The sequence below is a fragment of the Ictidomys tridecemlineatus genome, chromosome 13 (assembly GCF_052094955.1).
Source record: "Ictidomys tridecemlineatus isolate mIctTri1 chromosome 13, mIctTri1.hap1, whole genome shotgun sequence".
Taxonomy (NCBI): domain Eukaryota; kingdom Metazoa; phylum Chordata; class Mammalia; order Rodentia; family Sciuridae; genus Ictidomys; species Ictidomys tridecemlineatus.
Window position 1 is genome coordinate 81553999 of NC_135489.1, and position 21464 is coordinate 81575462.

Sequence of the window (21464 nt, forward strand, 5' to 3'; positions counted from 1 at the left end):
TATGGCACAAAGCAGAGGGGTTAGTTTAAGGAATAAAAAGAGAAAACTTCTGACCCCATGGAATTTCATTGAAATTCCTTATAATCTAAGCTGTGATGACAAAATCAACGCACATAAGAACAAAATATAGGACAAAGGGGGGTATCATATATTGATAACTAAATAATGAATCCTGAAATGTAAATTCCCAGTACCTGCATACCTACTATGCTATGTGTGGTTGCATTTAGTTTTCAAAACAACTATATATGCTAAGCATATTTTATGGCAGGGGAAACTGAGGTTCAGAGAGGGAAATTTAGAGTCAAGAAGTAGAGATGGGACAGAGTCATGGGACTCTCAGACTCCCTTGGGGCCCTTTCACCTCTACCCTGTACCTCTCAGCCTTGTTCTGAAGACTGAGCTCCCGCATGAATTCACAGGTCCATAGTGCTTACAGTGCCTGCCTTGGTAAGAAGAAGCTTCAAAGGTGAAGCTGCCTCTCACTTGGCTTGGGAGAGTGTGGGAGTAGGAGGGGAGTGAGCCCCAGGGAGCAGGGACAAGCTGGGTCCTGGGGAGGGAGGGCCAAGGTGGGAGACTGAAGTTGGATTGTGCCAAGTCATGGCAGGCCTCAAAATTGAGGCTGGACAACATTCCTGTCCCAAAAAGGAAGGTAACGGAGGGCTTGTTATTATTAAAACAGAAAGTGGGCCCTCTCCCTGCCCAGCAGGAATATTCTAGAACATTCCTGAATTTTTAGAAGGTAGGTAGAGGGCATCTTATTGTTAAAACAGAAGGTGGACCTTCTCTCTGCCCACCCATTTTATTTCACAGACCTCCCCACAGACAGTAGAGTCAGCCTGTTACTGAGTGATATTGGGAAATTAATATTCATATCCTTCCTCCAGCCTCAGTTTCCCCATCTGTAAGAGGAAAGGGTTAGAAGAGAGGGATGCTGCTTCTAACTCTGACACGTCTTGATTCTGTGATTCCATCATGAACTCAAAAGCATGTCCATATGCAGATCACAGCTGTGTACCTGCAAGGGCTTTTCTCCCTCTCTGCCGTTGTAAATTTAGATAAGTGCGAAATGCCTCTTTATTCTCAAATATAAAAACATTGAGAAGATTAAGCCACAGCCTGTCTCATAATAATCTGGGTATCCAATTCCAGCTTTCTGATGGAGCCACCACTGTTATAAGAAAATTGGAAAGTTTAATATTTGCTAAAACAAACAAATAGCAGCACTCCCTTCCCCCTTGAATGAAGCTGAATGTTTCTGATGACTTAGTATTTCTCTTTCTAGTTTCTTGATACATGAAGCTTTATTTGGGGACATCTGAGGTTACATGCTATGGTTACTGTCTTCATTTGGGTCTGGTCTTTCCTTTGAGGGGGGACCATGGGTCAGAATCAGTGACACATTTGTAGTCTCCATAAGAGAGACTTTCTGGAGGCTCAAACTTGCAGAAAAACTCACACTGCTCACTTGGAAAGGCTAACTGGAGATGCCTGATGGACCTGGGCAAAGTGCTGATGGTGGCAAGGACAGATCCCACGTCCAGTGCTTACCATGCTCCAGGCGTGGTCCTGAGCACTTCACTTACTCTTCCCCACAGTCCTCTGAAGTGAGTGCTGCTTTCACCCTTATTTTGCAGAGGATAAAACTGGGGACCAGGGAGGTTAAGACTCTTGCCCAAGTCCACAGAGCTAGTCAGCCACCCAGTTGGATCTGAGTCTGAGCACTGTCTCCCATGATGCTCTACTGTCTTGCAAGGATTCCTGTTGCTGCCATCAGGAACCACTTCCCACCTCTCACTCCTGCTCATCCTTGGTGACTTTCTCTTTATTTGTCAGCAGACCTACAATGCACAGTGAACTGAGTAGCCCACTCCTGGGGCATCTGACCAGCAACACCCACTTCCACCGTTGTTGGGCACCTACTTGTGCCAGGTGCTAGGTGTGCTGCCGTAAGGGGGACTGGTTTCTTCTCCGGGGATTCCGTGAACCAGCAAACTCCGGAGCCAAGAGGCAGCTGTGACATACTGTGGGAGCATACGGGACCCAGGAGAGGAAGTGACATCTTTTACAGGAGGCTGTACAGGACAGGGGACTCCTCAAACCCTTTCTTCCCTTCTAGTCACTACCCTCTTTTCTTCTTAGAAGGTCTGCCAACCCATGGATGCTTCCAGACTACAGGGCTGAGTGTACCCTCTCTGTGTCCCTCCCTGACAATCCCATGACTGTCATCCCTCTTTCTCCCTGGAATCTCGTTTTGGTGGCCTCCTCTAACCTCCTGGTAGCCAGTGGTTCATTGCCATCCTGTCAAAATTTCAGTACTCTCAATTGCAGGGAAGCTGGCCAGAACCTCCATTTAACCTCATCTGAATGGAAACTGCAAACCATTAAAATGTTAGCTGAAGTGAGTATATTAGTCAGGGTCCTTCAGAGAAATAGAACCAATGCAGAATCAGGTGTGTGTGTGTGTGTGTGTGTATGTGTGTGTGTGTGTGTGTGTGTGTTTCTTACCAGAAATTGGTGTGCAAGTGTAAAAGCTGAAAAGTCTCAAGGTCTGCATGCAGTTGGCAGGATGGAGACCCAGGAGAGTGGATAGTGTAAATTCCAGGTGGAAGTCAACAGGCCTGAGACACAGGAGAGCCCCTGTTTTGGTCTATATTGGAATCAGGAAAGACCAAGATCCCAGCTCCATGGTCAGCCGTTTTGTTCTGTCAAGTCTTGTTGATCAGGTAAGGCCACTCTTAGTAGGGAAGGCAATCTGCTTGACCCAAGAGTTTCTGGGTCGAGTCTTTCAATGTGTACCCCATGCAGAAACAGGCCCTAGGTAATTTTCCCTCTGTCACTGCTTGGATCATAGGCATTGCTCCCTGTTACACATGTGGTTGTCTCAGTGCAGTGGCAAGAAATGTGGACCTCAGCTCTGACTCCTTCCTCCCCAGCTGGGAATCTTCAGGACTGTCCTGAGCCCCCATCCTACTGTCATTGCTTGGGAAAGAAGCAGGAGTGCAGCCTCCTGCATGAAGTATGTAGGAAGAGAGGCTGGTGTCCCAAAGAGGAGGGAGGCTGTGTTTCTGTGATGACAAGTTAGCAAGTCCACTTTTGTGGTGGATCTGAGCCTGCGTCTTGCAGTCTGACAACACTGAAGCCAGTTCTTTCTCTGCTGGGCTCAGCTCTTCTGAGTCATCAGAAGAGGAGGATTATTTATTGACCTCTAAAGTCTCATCAGGAGTCAGTTCCTCAGTCAGTCAGAGAACAGCATCCAGCTCTTCAAAAGCAGAGTAAATGCCAAAGGGAATTTACATGCAGAGCTCATCCACGCGGTCACCCCCATTTCATAGATGAAGAAACTGAGTCCAAATAAGGAAAAGAGTGGAAAACTAACCACTGGCCACAGTACTTCCCACAGCCCTTCAGGACTGGAATCATGGCCTGGACTCACGGGTGCAGTGCACGGAGAGGAAGAGTATCTTACAGTCATTGGTGGAGCTGGGGTCTTGGCAGCCCCCCGAAGGCTTAGCTTGTTCCTGTTCATTTCCACAGCCCCTTGGGAGCCACACATGTAAATTACATCAAAAAAGAAGAAGAGAAACAGAGAAAAACCAAACAGGAATTCAAGCCCTAAGCTAGAGCGGGGACTCTCCAAGGGCAGCACCCATAGCCAATCAAGAGCCCTGGGAAATCACTCCAGTGCCAGTCTGTATGTGAAGCCAGCCCTGAGCGCCCCTCCCTTCCCCCTTCTCCTTCCCTTCTTCTGGTGGACACTGTCTGTTTCCCTTTCAGCAGCTGTTTATTTGCACCCTCTTCTTTCCTCCTTAAAAAGAAAAAGTCCCTTTCTAATGCAGTGCTCAGTGGAAGTGATCATTGTGTGGACAATGGCTGGAGCTGTGGCCTGAGCAGGGTCACTCATGGGAAGGGCTGGACAGCGTCAGGAAGCCCAGGAGACCACAGTTTGGGAGGAGGTGCTCATCATGGCAGGGGGGGGCGCCATTGGCAATGTCAGAGAGAGCAGTCTGATTAGTGGAGAGGTGGCACCCAGATGACAAGGTACTGAGATCTGATTGAAGCTGAAACGTTCCAGGCAATGAAAAAGTTTCCCCTGACAGGCAGGAGTGATTGAGGGTGTTAGAAGAGTGGGGAAATGGGCCAGGAAAGGCATTTTCAAGATGGAGCAAGTTGAGCCCACTTTAGGACCATAAACATAACAAAAGTAGCTAGGGTTTGCTGTGACATCCCTGTGCTGAGGGTTTTATGGGGGTATCTCATTTCATCCAGGTATCTGTGTGGTAAGTGCCTTAATAATTCCAGTTTCCAGACATGGAGATTGAGGCAGAGGGAGGGTTGGCAGCCTGCCCAGCTCCCAAGGAGCAGAGAAGGGATTGAAATCTGCACAGTTGGACTCTACAGAAGGGGAAAGAGCTTCCAGGGAGGGGGAGATGGCAGATACCAGAGAGCTTGGGGATGATTGATCTAGCAAGGCCTGGAAGGAGATGGAAAGGAATGGGATCAATAGTCCAGGTGGAAGGTGCACCTTAGCAAAGTAGAAGGATACGTCTTCCTTGAGACGGGAGGAAGGATGAAAGGATGGATGATAACGATGCAGGGAGTGTCTGAGGCAGAAGGAAGGAAGTCAGGGCAGTGCATGTGAGATGACCTTGATCTTCCCAGGAAAGTGGGAAGCGGCCGGCAGCACACCCAAGGAAGCCGGCCTCCTCCTCACCCACGTCCTCTGTTCTCCCTCCTGCCCAACCTCCTCCTCTTGCTTTCCCATGGAAGATGCAACCCAGGGGATGCTCTTTCATACAAACCGGATGTTTATTTGTAAATGAGGGACTGGGATGTTCTTGAACAGAGGAGAGGGGAATAAGTTAAAGCAGATGGCCTGACAGGATTCTGGGAGTCAGCAATGAATGTGGAAATGGGAAAGAATAGGAGAGGTGAGTACAGTTTTGCTTTTATTACAAGGACCACTGAGGTCGAATCCAGTCTTGGTGAGGCATTTTAGTTTCTTCATACTGCTCCCGAGAAGGAGGGAGACAGAAATACAGAATCCATGCATTTGGGGTCTGGGAGTAGGGAAGACATTGGTTGATGAATTGAAAAGCAGAGATTTTTTTTTTAACTGAATGTTAAAAAGTCAAGTTAGTGTATGCTGATAACAAGAATTGGGGAAGTACAAAAATGTATGAAAAGTCCACAAAAATCACTTCACCTTAGATAATTATTATTATTATTTTGTACTTTGATTTTAATTGTTTCTAGATGCATTAAAAACTTTAAATCCCACCATATCTGGCTTTTCCAGTATAATTGTACTTCGAGCATTTTCCCCATGTCATTAAAAAAACTTCTTTTAAACATATTTTGTAAGTAGAAGTTGAGCAATTAAAATTAGTGAGAGTTCATCTAATTACATAGTTCCTAAATGTAACATGCAGTTTAATGACTGGTGAGCAAGCAAATAAGTTCCAGGGGAAGAGCCAGCAGTGGTTCAGGGCTTTTCTTTAGCTATTTCGCTAATGCTGCTTCTAGCAGCTTATTTTCAGTCATTTGCTTTGGTGTGAATGCTCTGACGAACATCTTTGAGCACACATCTTTGTATATGATTACTTCCTTAGGATAGATTCTTGGAAGTAAAACAACTGGGGTAGAAGGTATTGCTTTCCATCAGGTTTGGTTACAGTCATTTACATCCCACCCACAGGGATGAGCAGCTAATGTCAGTCTGGGGAGTGCCCGCACTCTTGAAGGTCTGGGCCAGAAGATGTGGCATCTGCATGCTGATTCTAAACTTGGAGCCTGTGGAAAGGTTGCTTGAGGCTGCTCTTCTCTGAGTGTGAGTGACTCTCTTAAGCTCTTGTTCCTGGCACAAGGTTGAACACTGCCCCAGATGGAAGCAAAGGGAGGGGAGCTGGGGCTGTTTGTGTTGGAAAGTCCTAGATACTGAGGGAACAGAAGGTCACCCTTGCCCTGACACACCACCATCTATTTTGCATTGACTCTGTCATCCACAGTCAAACCTTTTGAAAATCTAATGAATTCAAGGAAGATTCTCCCTGTACACCACACACACACACACACACACACACACACACACACACACACACACACACGCATGCACGCACACACACACGCACGCACACAGAGTTTTCAATTTCAAGGGATTCATTGATCCACAGGGGTCTTGGGGTTTATGAACACTAGGTTAAGAACCTCTGCTTTAGAGACCATTAGCAGTTCTGGTTTTCTTTTCAGATAGTTAGCGCTTTGGAGACCCTTTTCCGTGCTGGAAATTTCAAGCCACACTCAGGATAACCATAATGTTCTGAATCCTGCCTTTTCAGGCAAAAGTGCTGCATCAACAGTCATTTAATGTGCACTAGGGGGAGAAACAAGGACTAATTCTCAATATCAGAGGTCAGGCAAGGTGTCTGGACAGACTGACAAGTTGGGAGAGAGAATTCATGGGAGAGAAAACACACAGATTCATACATATATTCCCAGCTACAACATACACACACACACACACACACACACACACACACTCATCATACATCCATGCACATCATTCATATCTACACATACTCTCATATACATGATATGTGAATATTTTATGACATACAATGCATGTGCATATTCACAGATGCACATATGCTTTCATGCACATGGCAAATACATATGCACATTCTCTCTCTCTCTCTCTCTCTCTCTCTCTCACACACACACACACACACACACACACACACACACTCTCTCTCTCTCTCTCTCTCTCTCTCTCTCACACACACACACACACACACACACACAGACACACACACTCAGGACCTGGTCCTCTGCTCCCTTAGGCTCTGCCCTGGGACTCCCTTTCCTCCTTTACTTGATCTTGGCCTAGGTCCCCCCTTTTCCTCCCACCCAATGGTAAATATACCTGCCCGAGTTTGAGAGAATGTAAAAGAAGCACAGGAGGAGAGTGGGAGATAAATTTAACAAGCATTAAAGTTAATATATAATTTAAATATGTATAAAATTATTCTATGTATTGATTAGAAAATGGGCTATTGACTGTTTCAAGGCAACAATCAATTTCAGAGTTCACAGGTCAGGTCAAGTTTCTTTCTAATGATCTAAGAAAGAAGGCAGCATTAGCGGGATAATGAACTCCAAGACTTACAGATGCAATCTATGGCTGCTGGCCACCCAGTGGAGGAAGAGAGCCCAAGCAGCTCAGCCATGTATGTACATTACCAAATTAACCAGGCATGTAATTAGTGCTCAGGTGCTCAGCAGAGGAAGAGCTGCTCACGATTAGTCCAATTTAGCTTCTGTGCCCTGAAGTTGGGGAAGCTGGGGTGGCGCCAGTGCATGGAACTACCTCATCGCCCCCCACCCCCAGCACCCCACTTTGCTCCCCCTCTTGCATTCCCGGAATGTGATGTTGAGGCATTTGCTGATGTTTATGGAAATTTACGTAACTGTTCCAAGAGTTGTAAATCATGTCCTGATTAGGAGCGTCTGGGAGCCTGGTGTTGGGATATCAAGGAGCCTGCGGGAGCCTGTTGTGGAAGCCACTGGCATCCTCACGGTCACAGAATCTTGTGTGAATGAGATGGAAATGGATGCTGAGATTAATTAAGTGCTAGCAGGGCTGCATGGGAAAGCCATCTCCGCAGTCTGCTTGAGGTATCTGTCTACAAGGTGAGGCCACGTCCCAACTGCAGCGGGAGACCCCTGAGGTCTTAGGAGATGAGAAGATGGAGACTGGCCTCAGTCTTTCTTTCCAGCCATATCTCCTACATGTTCTTGGGAAAAATTATCCCCAACAGGCAAACCAGTGAGTCATCCTAAAAACAGATTGTCTTTTTTCTCCCCTAATCCTATCCTGATTCTATCTCCAAATGCCCCTTCTCACTAACCCAGATCAGATCCATTCAGATCTCACCCCTGCCAGCAGCCTCCTCTGACCAGTGCTTCTGGGGACAGGACTTCACTACCCCAGGCATCAACTGGGGCTGACCTTATTGCCTCCATGAAAGGCCAGCACTATTCCAGGTCAAGGAAGCAGTCCCGGTTGGAGAGACAGGACAGGATTGATGGCAGCTCCAGGATAGCTCATAATTTTGCCAGTTTCAGAGCTTTGAACTTGAATTAGACTATAGGAGTGTTGCCTTGAAAGGCTGGCAGTTGGAGACAATGATGTCCAGGAAGAGTAGAGATATTTGTAATCAGCTTTATATTTATTTGCATGTGTTTATACATCCACCTCTAAAGGGTCTCATGCTCTTTTGTATGTATTTGGCTTATCTCCCTGCTGAAATGATTCAGGGTTGGAGTTCTGTAAGCTTCACGGCTCTGGCCCAGCATGTTGCTGCTCAGATTCTTCGGTGCATGGAACTGGCTTCTACATGTTGTACTCTTCAACAACAACCCAGTCCCCCCACCCCTCTTGCTTGCCCCAAGCTTAAGACTCCTAGTTTAGGTCTGAAATCAAGAGGTAATTAGGCAAATTGTTGACTCTCACAAAATAATGTCATTCCTGCTCCCATGTGACCTTCCATAATTGTGTTTCTTTAGAATACCTGATTATACAGCAGTTTCATTTCACCATTTCCCAAATTCCTTGATGTTTGAACCATCAGAAAATTTCCAAAAGTTCTACAATATCAAGAATACCCCTCCCTTCTCAGTCACAACTGGCAGCTTTTAGTCCATTTTGCTTTTATGCAAAATCACACCAAGAAGAGTTTCAGACCACCTTAGGGTAACACACATCTCGAAGCCACCGTCTCCAAGTGGTGTGTGCCAAAAGTTTATTGTTTGGATACTCACTGATGCTCCTGGTCTCCCAATCTTTGAATCTGCTAAAACACACTCTTAATTAAAAACATCCTCCAGACATGGACATGGCTGCTCATTCCCCATTCTGTAGCAGCAGAGGAGAGAGGGAAGGGGCAGAGGGTGGCTGGGCCATGACTTAGCTCTTCCGCATTAGCCCTGCCTGCGCTTGCCCATTCCAATCTTGGCTTCTCTGCTGGTGAAACAAGCAGGATTAGCGCATGATAAGAGAAGCCGGGGTCATAATTACACCCTATGCAACAGGGCAGCAGAACCACTAAATAAATCCCTGGACAATTATTAAAATGGCCCAATGCATTACACAAATTAGAACAGATTGGGACTTTTGGGGCAAGGAGAGGGGAGCGAAGACCCGGTATTTAAGTGTTCTTGTAAGCCATCTAAGATATTAATGCTGCAAAGCTCCTTATGAATATTTAAGAATGTAAAATGGAGCTTTGTTGCTGTCCCACATCACCACAGAAACCTGTAGTACGGTTGCGTCCACTTAAGAAGGCAGAGCTGCATCCGCGGCAGATTGAAGCCAGATGAACCGGGGCTGGCGTGCTTGCAGCGGCCGTGCTCATCCCAGACCAGCCTGATGATTCTGCATTATGTCCTCCTGGAAGAGGATTTAGTTAAAGACTTGAACGACTCTAATGGGTGACAGTGACAGTAACACCCCCCCCCAGTGACAGTGACCCTCCAGTGACAGTGAACCCATTTCCCTAACTCCCCAGAGATTTAGAAGATTGACGGTGTCCCTGACCATTCTAACACAGAAGAGACAGAGTGAATGGTCACCTCTTCCATTCAAGTGCGGGCCACACAAAGTCCTTGCAGAACAGAAGACATGAGATCTCTGGGCTCTCCAGGCAGAGATTTCTCAGAGGTGCGTTTGTGGTCCTGTTAAGCTGTTTTCTCACAGGACACAAATAGTGCCAGGTTCTGGCCAGGGGTGAATGAAGTCCCTTGGATGAAGAAAGGAAAGGGCTACTCCAATGAAGGAAGAGTTGCACTCAGAACTCAAGTCCAGTGGCTCCTGTCCAGCATCAGGCCTGGTGTGTCCTTTGCTTTGGAACAAGGTGTGGTGTAGGCTCTCATGAGTTGCTAGAGAGATCCCAAGGCTCACAGGAGAGGAGATTGGGTGAGAACTCGGAGGTGGGGGGCTCTGGCCCCAGCTCAGCCCAGGGTCTTCCATTCTGCTCCTTTTCCTGTCTGTCAAATGGGATTGATATTGTTGGCCAGTCTGGCCATGAATATCTACAGTGTGTGCCAGCCTGGGAACCAGAGGACTATACAATGTGACATTGGTATTCTCTGTCTTGTTTTACTTCTGTTTGCTGGTGGCTTTGCTGTACCCCCTGAACATTTTTCTATCTAATTTCATTCCATCCTTCTGGATAAAATGGGAGAGGAAGGGGTCCTATCTGTGCGCACACCTGGCTGCCTCTTTTTAGGATTAGAGCAACTCTGGGGGCAGGGGTGGCAGCCTACAAAATGGCAGAATAGGCAGTTTTGCCCACAAGGATCCTCTGAGGATGCCCAAGAGGTCCCCTCTCTGCACAGGAATGTTGGGGTGGCAGAGGAATGCAGGGGGCTCCACACCCATGGCTTCAGGCCTTAGGCTCAGGGAAGGGACCAAGCACGAGGGACAGACAGATGGCCTATACAGGTTTCCGGCAAGGTAAACCTGACCACAGGATGTGCCATGCTTTCAGGTGGGATGGGCCCTTGTCCAGGTGGACCTGGTGCATCCCATGCTGATGGTGTCAACAGTGCAGGTGAGACTATGAATAAACAGCGTTTTCATTCCTCAGAAGCTCATAGGCAAAAAAAAAAAACCCTTGATTGCCTTATTTTTAAAGTTTTGATAAGGTTTACTCACATTCATGGAGGAGCCACACAACTGCTCCGAGAGGGAAGAATTATTCTCTATTCTCTCTAGTTGACTGGACTCTTAGGGCTCAGGGACACCAGGATCTTGCCACCATCTCTTTCTCTCTTTCTCAGGGTTCAGGTGTGCACACAAGAGTGTCATTTTCTCAAGAAGAATTTTCTGTCTTTTCTTCCAACACTACTGCCAGCCTTTATGTATACTTTTAGCCTGGATTAATCACATAAGAATCTATGAGGCACTAATTATCACTTAAATAAATCTAAATGAATCAAACCTTAACAGCATCTAGTCAACCAACTGGGTTCAGGTCTTGTATGACTTATTTATCTTTTCTTAATCTCAGTTTCCTTATGGAAATCCAGCTGGAGGTCAGAATAAGAGAACCTGTCTCTTTGGGTTAATGTGAGTATTATAGTTTAGGACTTAAATGATCCCCAAAGGCCCATGGGATAAGGGCTTGTTGCTCAGCCTGTGGTTCTATTGAGAGGTGATGGGACCATTCATTCAGAGGTGAGATCTAGTGGGAGGAAATTGGGTCATGAGTGTATGCCCTTGAAGGGACTGTCGGGACCTCAGCCTCTTTCTCTCTCATCACTTCCTGGCTGCTACAAGGTGAGTCACCAAATAAAGAGGATCATCGGTCTGCATTCAATTTCCAAACTTGAGCCACAGGCCCAGAGCTCATGGAAGATACCAGATACCTTTGAGGAAGGACCCTGAAATTATATCGCATGCATATATTACAAATTCTCCTCCTGGCTGTCTTCTAAGAGATCTAGTAAGGATTGCTTGGGGAAAAGGAGACTTCTGTACTTTCAATATTTTCTTAATGGATTCTGAGATAATTCTTGGGGATCCAATATCCAACTGTGAGCCACTGGTCAGGGCATCTTTCAAAGATCAAATGACATATTTTTTGACATTAGAGTTGGCTCATGAACCCCAAACCCATTCCATGGTGGGAATCATTACAGCCATAGAAGTCTTGAAAGATGCAGGTATACTATCACCATGTCATTTTAATCACTTATTTGTTCAGAGTGGAAAGTGGAGCTATTTTGGTGAATGGCTATAGATTATTACAAATATGATTCTAGATACAGCCACCTTTCTGGAGCAAATAACCTAGTGTTTGACACTTGATCTGCAGCTATCTATATGGCTGGCACTTTTCAAATATTTAGTCCCAATAAGAAGGCACAATTTTCTTTCACCTGGTAAGGATTGCAGTTTACTTTATTGTTCTAGTTCTCCATCTCTGTGTCACAATTTAGTTCACAAAGAAATTTGATTATCTCTTCCTCCTACAAGAAATCGGGCTGATTCAGCATACTGACAACATTATGCTGATAGGACTTGGAGAGCAGAGATGTATGTACTGTGGACATCTAAGTAAGATATGAATGCCAGATGTTGGAGGATGAATTCTATGAGAATACAGGCAACAAGTGAACATTATACAATTTCTTATTTCTGTTTAATATCTATTGTAATATTCAGGCAAATATTTCTAAATGAAATTTTATGTAGTGTTCATGTCTGCAGTTGCTATTTTATGTATTTTTATTTATCCCAATTTTATTTATGCTATTATATGTGGACATTGTGAGTTTTCACTCCTACCTAAAATACCATAATCTGCTTAGCTTTGCTGTCCATTAGAGGTTAGATTGTTGCTGTTTTTCCTCTATGTAGCTATAAATGTCTTCATTTAATTGCTTTTGTGTGTGTGTGGAGGGGAGACTTGGGTTATTTCTTCAGGGTATATTCCTTTTAAAGAATTATAGTGTCAAAAGATATGAACGGTTTTATAGTTTTTGTTCCATATTTCCCTATTGCTCTCCAGACAGATTGAACCAATTTACAATGCTACTGACAGTTATAGGGGTGCTATTTCTCCATGGTCCACCTAGTCAGATTTTCTACATTTTATTTATTTGGATCAATTTAATATCATGTAATGATACTTTAACATTATATGAGTATCTATTTCTTTAATTATTAGGAAATCTGCACCATACAGTGTGACATCATTCGTTTTCATTCCATAGTCTGTTCATCTTCTAGTTTCACTGATGAGTTTGTAAGCCTACTAGTGGTAGAGACTGTGCATCCACTATCCTTGCATCTACCATGTATCCACCATCTGTCCTTCATGAATTGAACACTTATTACGTTCCTGTCCAGGCACTGTGCTAAGATCGAGGAACACCAGAGAACAAGACTCAGTGCTCTTCCTTGAGGGACTGTCATTGTCACTAGCAACAAAGTCAATAATTACAACTAAAAGTGAATTAAAATGTGCACAAAGTGCCAGTGGAGTTCAGAAGAGAAACGTCAGGGTGGTGGGTTTATTCAAGTTGTTCTCAGAAGAATCAGGTAAGACTTCTAAGAGAAACCGTGCTCGTGGTCAGATCCAGGCCTCAGGGAGGATGAATCGAAATTCAGAAGGTTAGGAAAAGCTATCCAGAAAGAAGTGAAAGGTGAATCGTGCACTGTGAGTGAAAGGGGTGTGCAGTGAGAGTGTGAGGGGACCTCAAGGGGATGGGCGAGGGCTTCTTGAGAGAAGGGCTGTAAAACTAGGCAAATCTTTTCAGATGTGTCTGGCTCTAAAGAGCAGAGATCTCTGCCTTGACTGACTTAGACAATAAGATAAATTTGTTCTCTTAGTTTGTAAGAAGCTCAGCAGCAGGGCTGCTCCAGGGTCTGCCAGCTCTGTGGCTTGACAATGCCATTGGGGACTCATATTCTTCCCTTTCTCTCTTGTCCTCTTACTAGGCTTCCCTTGTGCTTATGAGCTAGTGGTGTCTCCATTCAGGGTATCTTTTGTAGACGTAATAATGTTGAGTAGAAGGAAAGGGATTGCCTTTTCCCTTGTTCATTTTTATTTTTAAAAATTCATTTATTTTTGGTACTGGAGATTGAATCAGGGGTGCTTAACCACTGAGCCACATCCCAGTGCTTTTTAAATATTTTCTTAGAGACAAGGTCTTGCTGAGTTCCTGGAGCCTCACTAAGTTGCTGAGACCAGTTTTGAATTCGTGATCTTCCTGCCTCAGCCTCCCGAACCGCTAGGATTATAGGCATGTGCCACGGCACCCAGCCTTGTATATTTTTTTAAGGATGAAGAAATCCTTCCCAAAATCTCCACAGAGGGCTTTCCTCTCCCTGGCATTTAGGATGATTTGCCTATCCCCAAACCAAGTTCTGGCAAGGGCAATGGCATTACCAGCTGGTGCAGGTGTCTTAGGATGAAGTTACAGATGAGGAATCTCAACTTCCCTGAGAGTTGGAACTGATAAGATACAGTGTAATTATCAAAGAAGAGCTGGCAAAGAGATTTTGGACAATTAATGGTATTGCTGTATCAGGGCACCGATAGTGATAGTGTATCCTCTGTGAGTCTCGTTGACTCATGGCTGTTACTGCTGAACTATTTCCTGTGGAGACTCCTTCACGAGTCACTTTCAGCCACTAGGATCCAGTAGTAACGGGGGAGTCATAGCAGGGCCCTCCTGCTCCAGCAAGACCCACAGTGAGGAAGTGGCTGCAGAGAGATGAGCAGAACAATTAAACAAATTTTCATTGTGTGCCTACTGTGTGCCAGACACCGTGCTAGGTTTCATGGATATAGGGCAGAGTAAGATAGAGCACTCAGTCCCTCAAAGAGCTTCCACTGAGGGCTGGGTGAGAAAGCAACTCAGAGGGTAAACAGATTCCTATACACAATATAAAATTATAAATAGGACAATTAGAGCTGTATTAAGAATATGCTATATTCTACCTAAAATTTTTACCTAGTCTTTGCATTTGATTTTTACAGCTATCCTCATTTCTTTCCCCCATTTACCACCAAGAAGGACTGGCTGCCTGTTCAGGTTCTCCTAGCTGGTAAGCATGAGCCAGGACTCGGACTGAGGTCAGGGACCCTCCTCTTCACTGCACTATGACATGTTCTCTCTGTCATTAACTCAAATTCCAATGTGTCATGAATTCCCAAAGGAAGGTCATGACATGTTGTCAGGGGCTAGGCTGGGAACACTTTGCAAAGGAAGTGTTATATGACTCCCTCTTGGAAGACAGGACAGTAACCAGGTGAGCAAGGTGGGCAGGCCTTCTAGCCAAGGGAAAGAACAGGTATGAGGTAGAAGAGGGGGTTCACTGGGAGTTGGGACTGAAGAGGTCGCTTTGACCAGTATCTTATGCTTCCGAGTTTGGATTTGTCTCATAAGCAAAGTGGACAGCTTCTGAAATTTTAGAAGTAAAGGTGGATTTTAGAAAGACCACCTTGGTAGCATTTTGGAAGATAGACTTGGGAGGAGTCAAGATCCTCAACTGGTGAGGAAGCTGTTGTATGATCCAGAAGATATCTAGAGAGGAGAGTCAAATAACGGAAAAGAGATTTTAAAGGTAAAATCAAGAGGTTTTGGTGATTGATTAGATGTGGAGGTTAGAGAGGGGGAAAAAGTGAGGATGATTTCTACATTCCTGGTTTGGGCAACCAGAATGGTTATGATGTTTTATACTCAGGAGTCACTGTAATGCAGGAGACAGAAACTCCACTCACATTAGCTTAAGCAAAAAGAAACATAAAGACATGCGTACCTGAGAAGGAATTGAGTAGCTTCTAGGTCTGAAGGAAGAGATGAGGAGGGCTCCACACCTCTAGAAAACTCTCTTTCATCTTTGCTGGTCTCTGCTTGGCTTTTTCTATGTGCCAGGAAAGATGTCCACCAATAGCTCCAAATATGCATCCCCAGTCTCTGCAGTAGAAAGACAGTGTCTCTCATTCATAAGCCCTCTTGAGTCATAAGATTATCCTGTGTCAATCCCTATACTGTGAGTGCTAGATTCCATTGGTACAGGGCAGAGTAACACACAACACTTAGACCCTGTCCTACAAAAAGCTCACCTTGAGGGTCATGGTGAGAAGGTGAGGGGGTAAACAGATTCATATGCACAATATAAAGTTATGGATAGAAATGGAGTCAAGTGCTCTGTCCCATGGCCAAGAAGAAAGAAGCTGACACAGAGAGTTCTGGGAAGCTCAAGATAATACCTACCATGGTTCACCTCGCTGTTGACCAAGAGAGAAGACAGCAGGGGAACAGCATTAACTGGCTTTCAATTCAGATCTGATTTAGACACGTGAGACTCATCGCATTGAACTCCCCAGCAGACTCGAAGTGCCATAACATTTTATTGAAATCAACATGCTGGTGAGATAAGGTTCCTGACACACAGCAGATGGCTCCCACCCAGAAAGGCTAATCAATTCAGACAAAAAACAGCCATCATAAAAGAATGGGACATACAGAGCAGGCACACATATCAGGATGGCAAAGAGACAAAGGCTCTTGCATGGCCCTAGCCAGGAGAGAGGAACAACAGCATTGTGAGGAAGTCTGGGCATCGAGACCCTCCCTGGCTGGCCTCACTTCCCATGGCTCACATCACAGAGCTCTGTACGCTTGCCCTGAACTCATTGGGCTTTCTCATTGCAGGCTTCTTGTGGTCAAGTGACATGTCGTATTCATCCCTGCCCACCCAGGAGCACTTGGCATAGGACCTTGAACTAAGTTCTTAACAAAGTTTTATTAATCCACTTCCAAACTTGGAGTGAGCAGAGTAGTTATTTCTTACGAGACAGAAAAAAGTATTTGCACTGTATGGTAAGAGGTTAATGATGTCGATAGATTAAAATACCTTTACAAATCAGTAATATAGGATGAGAAAACCAATAGGGAGGCAGGCAAAGCAAATTAATATGAAGTTCACAGAATGGTCCTCCTTATGAAAAGTGTCAACTCCAGTAGTTATTGAAGAGATGCAAAATAAAACAATGGGAATCCTAGTTTTGCTTATCAAAGTGGTGGAGGTTTAAAAATAGATTCTGTAGTGCTAGTAGGAGCATGGCGAAATAACTATTCATATAATATAGATGAGATTGCACATGAGTACAGCTTTCCTAAAGACAAATATGGTCATTTTTATTAACAGCCTTCAAAATCTCCATGCTTTTAAAATCGGTAATTTTGCTTCTAGATTGTTATCCTAAGAGTGCACTCAGAGGCAACAGCATTGTGTTATATATATAAGAATGCATATATATAACAGATTATATATAAGAATGCATATCTTAGTGTGATGGGAAATAACCTGGCTTATTCTCACTTATTCTGTGTCCAGTAGAAACCCCAGAAAGAGAAGTGGATTCATATAGTTCCTTGCCATTTGTCTGACTTATAGGTAAGTAAAGCCTTCACAATTGGTTGGATGCCTGTGGCAACACTGTAAGCCACTTCATTCTCATTGGTGGGGGATGCTCTCCTCTCCTTCCTGGGATCTTTTGTGTTAAGCTTCTGCTTTAGGACATCCCTGTCTACCATGCCATATGGAAACTCCTATTATTTTTCTGCTCACCTCTCAGGCCTTGAAGTTCTTTGGGGGATCAGATGTACTATACTAGAGACTGAACTAGTTGGTGGGGTGCAAACAAGAAGGAGTCTTTTTTTTTTTTTTACTCCTCAGGTTACTTAAGCACCATCAGTTGATTAATTCATCTTTCCATCCACTATCCATTAAACTGTCAATCCATCTATCCATCCATCCATCCATATCTATCCATCATTCATCCATCTATGTATCTGTTCAAACATTTCTCATTCTTTCTTTCCCAATATTGATTCAGCACATGCTATGGGCCAGGAGCTGTGTTGGGTGTTGAGTACGAAGTTTTCACAGGAAATAGGCATGGTCCTTGGTAGCAAGTTATCATAGCTCAGGGGCTTGATGGACTAACAAAGGTATAATCAACTGTTTTCTCTAGAGGTCAACACACACAAAGAGCTCTGGAGCATGGGGTAGGGATAAGGGCAGGGAAGAAGGAGTGTATTGCCCTCAGATGGTGGATCCCAGCAGAAAAGACCGAGTGGAGTCTTCAAAATGACCTACAAATTAACCTAGTAATAGAGAAGAAAGGGACATTTGGAAGGGCAGAGGGAGAGGAAGGATTTGTAGGTCACTGGTTAGGCCCGATGGATCTGCGCTTTATCTGAGAGGTGAAGGGGGCACTTGAAAGGTTTAAGGAGGAGAGTGAGGAGAGTTTTAAGTATTTTTGAAAAATCAGACTGGTAGCAGTGTGTGGATGGATTGGATGCTCAAGGTCAGTCAGGACATAGCTACAGGGGTCCAGATGAAAAATTACAGTTATCCAAGGAGGAACTGAACAAGACATGGGGGGAAGAAGGAGGAAATAGAGTTAAGAGATGTCACCAAGGCCATGTTGAAGGTACCACTCACTGGTCAGCTGTGTGGGGAATGGGTCACCGCAGAGATGAGGAGCCACGAGTTATCCCTGAATGTCACTGGTCTCTGGTGTGGGCTGGCTGGTTTAGATTTAGAGATTGTGGGGAAGGCAGAGAAAAGGATTTCTGCTCTTGCACATTTCCTCTGGAAGCTCATCACGCATCCCTCCCCTTTCCTTTCCTCTTCCAGCCTGTCCCCTGGAGCTTTGTGGAAGTGGCTACAATCATGGCTCAGGTGTGGCCCTGTGGCTGGGGCCCAGCATCGGCACAAATTTTCTGGACAACAATTGGCTTTCCTAACAGCAAATTCTGTAGCCTTGCCTCAGGCATGGGTGATTGGGGTTATTTGTCCTTGCTGTTTAGAATATTCCTAAATGGAGTTTGTACTTTATTCAACAAAATTTTGTTGAGAGAGGGACTTTTTTGTGTACAAAAATGATTGAAATTTTTATTCTACCTCCTAGATCCAGGTGCCTGTGGCTTAGATCTCTATTGCCTTCCATTTCTCCTCAAGCTCTCAGTGTTTCTTTGTGCATCTATCCTTTGGGGAAGGCTGGGACTTCCTTGGGGGCTAGGAGCTGCATAGATCCCCTCGCCGCTGCAGTATGTGCCTGCCCAGTTCCCATCTTTGCATTTCACCATTCCCTACCATTGTGAACAGTTAGTCCTCATTCCTGGGATTTGTAACTCCTTTATGGAACAATTCTCTTGTTTATTTGTTAGTGACGATTGATGGTTCTGATTGGGAGGGCGTCAGGTACAAAAAATTCCCCCCACTTTTAAAAGCTTGTAGCAGTGGCCTGAAGCTGTGGCCTAAAGCTCTTAATGATTTACTCAGATGGGTCTGCCTGCTCCAGGGAAGGCATTTTTGGCCTGGAAGGCATTTTTGCCTTGAAGACTCCATAGGAAGCAAAACCTCCTGTTTTTGGCTTGGGAATGGAACTTGTGCCTTTAAGACCTCTCTTGGGAAATCAGCCTGAGCAACATAATTGCAATGAAATTACCCCATATCACACCCACACATTCATTATGAGATTCCTTATTGACACCTTGACAATTTGTTTCAGAAGACGTTATTGCATATTCCTCCCTCTGGAATAGATACAGATGCATATAGACATACGAGCCCACACATAATGTATATGCATATCACTGTGTTTTTATTATATAATTATACGAGGCTATAAATCAGTTTTCATTTGGAACTCTTTGCATTTATAGTTCAGGAAGTTATTTAAAATCAAGAGGTGGAGAAGAGAGCCTCCTAGAAGATGTACAGAAGAAGGATTGGATGGGGGCAGGCAGCCAGCATGGTTGTGCTATCTGGGAACTGCACCTCCCCAGCCTGCACACATTTCCCTCTTCTTAACTAAGATGAGTCTTGCTACCAATGGGAGTTCAGTTCTGGAAGCACCCACAGGAAGAGGTTACCAGAGAACAACTTCAAGGGGAATTTCTTCAGGTCACAAAGTGTCACCTTTGACTGTGAAAGTCCTTACATTGGTGCTAGGGAAGGTTTGTGGTGACACTGATCTCATAGAATGGCAAAGGGACAGCTGGATGCCAGCCAGACTCAGATGTTTCCTCGGATCCATTAAGATCAAGTATCATATCTAAGAGAAAGGATCCCTAAACCTTCAAGATCAAAACGCACAAGAAAATGAGAATATTTGGTCTGCACACTGGAGTACGCTGCAGGGGACTGGGGGGCATCTGTGGGGACTTGGTGGAGGGAAGAGCTGTTTCATTTTCTCTATTATGAAATGCAAAATGAAAAATTAAATACTATATATAAAGAAAGACATATATTGAATTAGAATAAAACATTTCCTAGTTTTAATGAGAAACCTGAGCTTGTTTCCTTCCATGAATGAAATGTTTCAAACCAGGGTGGATGATTGAAATGGTTTTGCACAGTACCGGATTAAGACTTTTTAAAGGATGATCTCTACAAATTCTTGGTAGTCACCCTTGATAAGAAACTTTGCACAAGTGATAAAAAATTTAAAGCCATTTTTTTATAACCATTAAATATTCATGGCAGTTGAAATTATATTTAAAGAATTTAATAGCTCCCCCTTTTCTTTCATTGATAAATGTAATACTGAAAGTTTTTGTGAATGACACAGTCAGGTTTCCAGCCCAACTGAACTTATTCATGTTAAGAAGTCAGAATAACGAAGGCACTCTAATTTGGGGAATATGGTGTTTGTGTTATTGGAGCATTTTTTCAGTGACTGGCTTGGGTAACGCTGCAAGGGTACAACCACTGTGAACAGAAGAAAGCATATGACAGATGAAGCTCAGTCAGGGTCATTGCTACTCTGCTTGCCATTGAACCTCACTTGGCCTTTCTGCACCTTTTCTCCTTTGATTGTTGTGCTTGGGGGTTCCCATGGCACTCCTTGGTATTTGAGCTGCTCCAACAGCTCCTCAGATTCCCTGTCTCTATGATGGTGATGGTGACCAGTGGGGCTCGAAGCTGGCTCATAGGTGTCTGGTGATTGAGTATCTCCTGCTCATTGAAGCTCTGGAGAACAGCACAGGTCAGGTACCACTTGTCAGGCTCACTGTAGAGGGGACCATAGAATATGTCATTGGACCTTATCCACTTTGAGTGGCCTTTTGCAGGGGTTTAGTACCAGAAATTGAACTCAGGGGCACTGGACCACAGAGCCACATCTCCAGCCCTATTTTGTATTTTATTTAGAGACAGGGAGGGTCTCACTGAGTTGCATAGCACCACACTTTTGCTGAGGCTGGCTTGGAACTCACGATCCTCCTGTCTCAGCCTCCCGAGTCACTGGGATGATAGGCATGAGCCACCACGCCCAGCCATGAGTGGCTTTTTGAAGAGCCACAGACAAGATTTCTTGAGGCCACAGGAATCCATCTCCAGGTATTCTGCCTGCCCCAGGCCCTGTCCCAGTGTCCTAAAACTGAAAAGGTCAGAGACCACATCACTGTAATTTACTTGTGGCACACTGGTTGAGAAGCACAGATAGACAAGTTCCTTCTTTCTGCACTTCATTTTCTCAGCAACGATTTCACTGGTTACTTCCACATGAGGAAGCTATTCATGACGCAGAAAATCAGACATGGTTGAAAGTGCTCTTGATTCTTGACTGGAGGATGCTGGGCAGGGAGGAATCTATGTTGAGTTGTGTTAAAAGAAAGAAAGTTAAGGGCATCATATCCCTTGGCCCCTTTCTGAGATACACAAAACATAGCACCCAGCAAGCAGGGGAGTTGTGTCTGGAGATGCCAGAAAGCAGGCTATGATATCCCTGAAAGCATAGAAACAGAGGGTTCAGGGGATGATGTGGGAAGTCAGTTGCCCATCATCGTATGTCCTGTTTATTGACAGTTAGGTGCCAGGTGGTGGGATATGTGTTTATGTTTATTAACTAATGTAATTGTGACAACCCCAA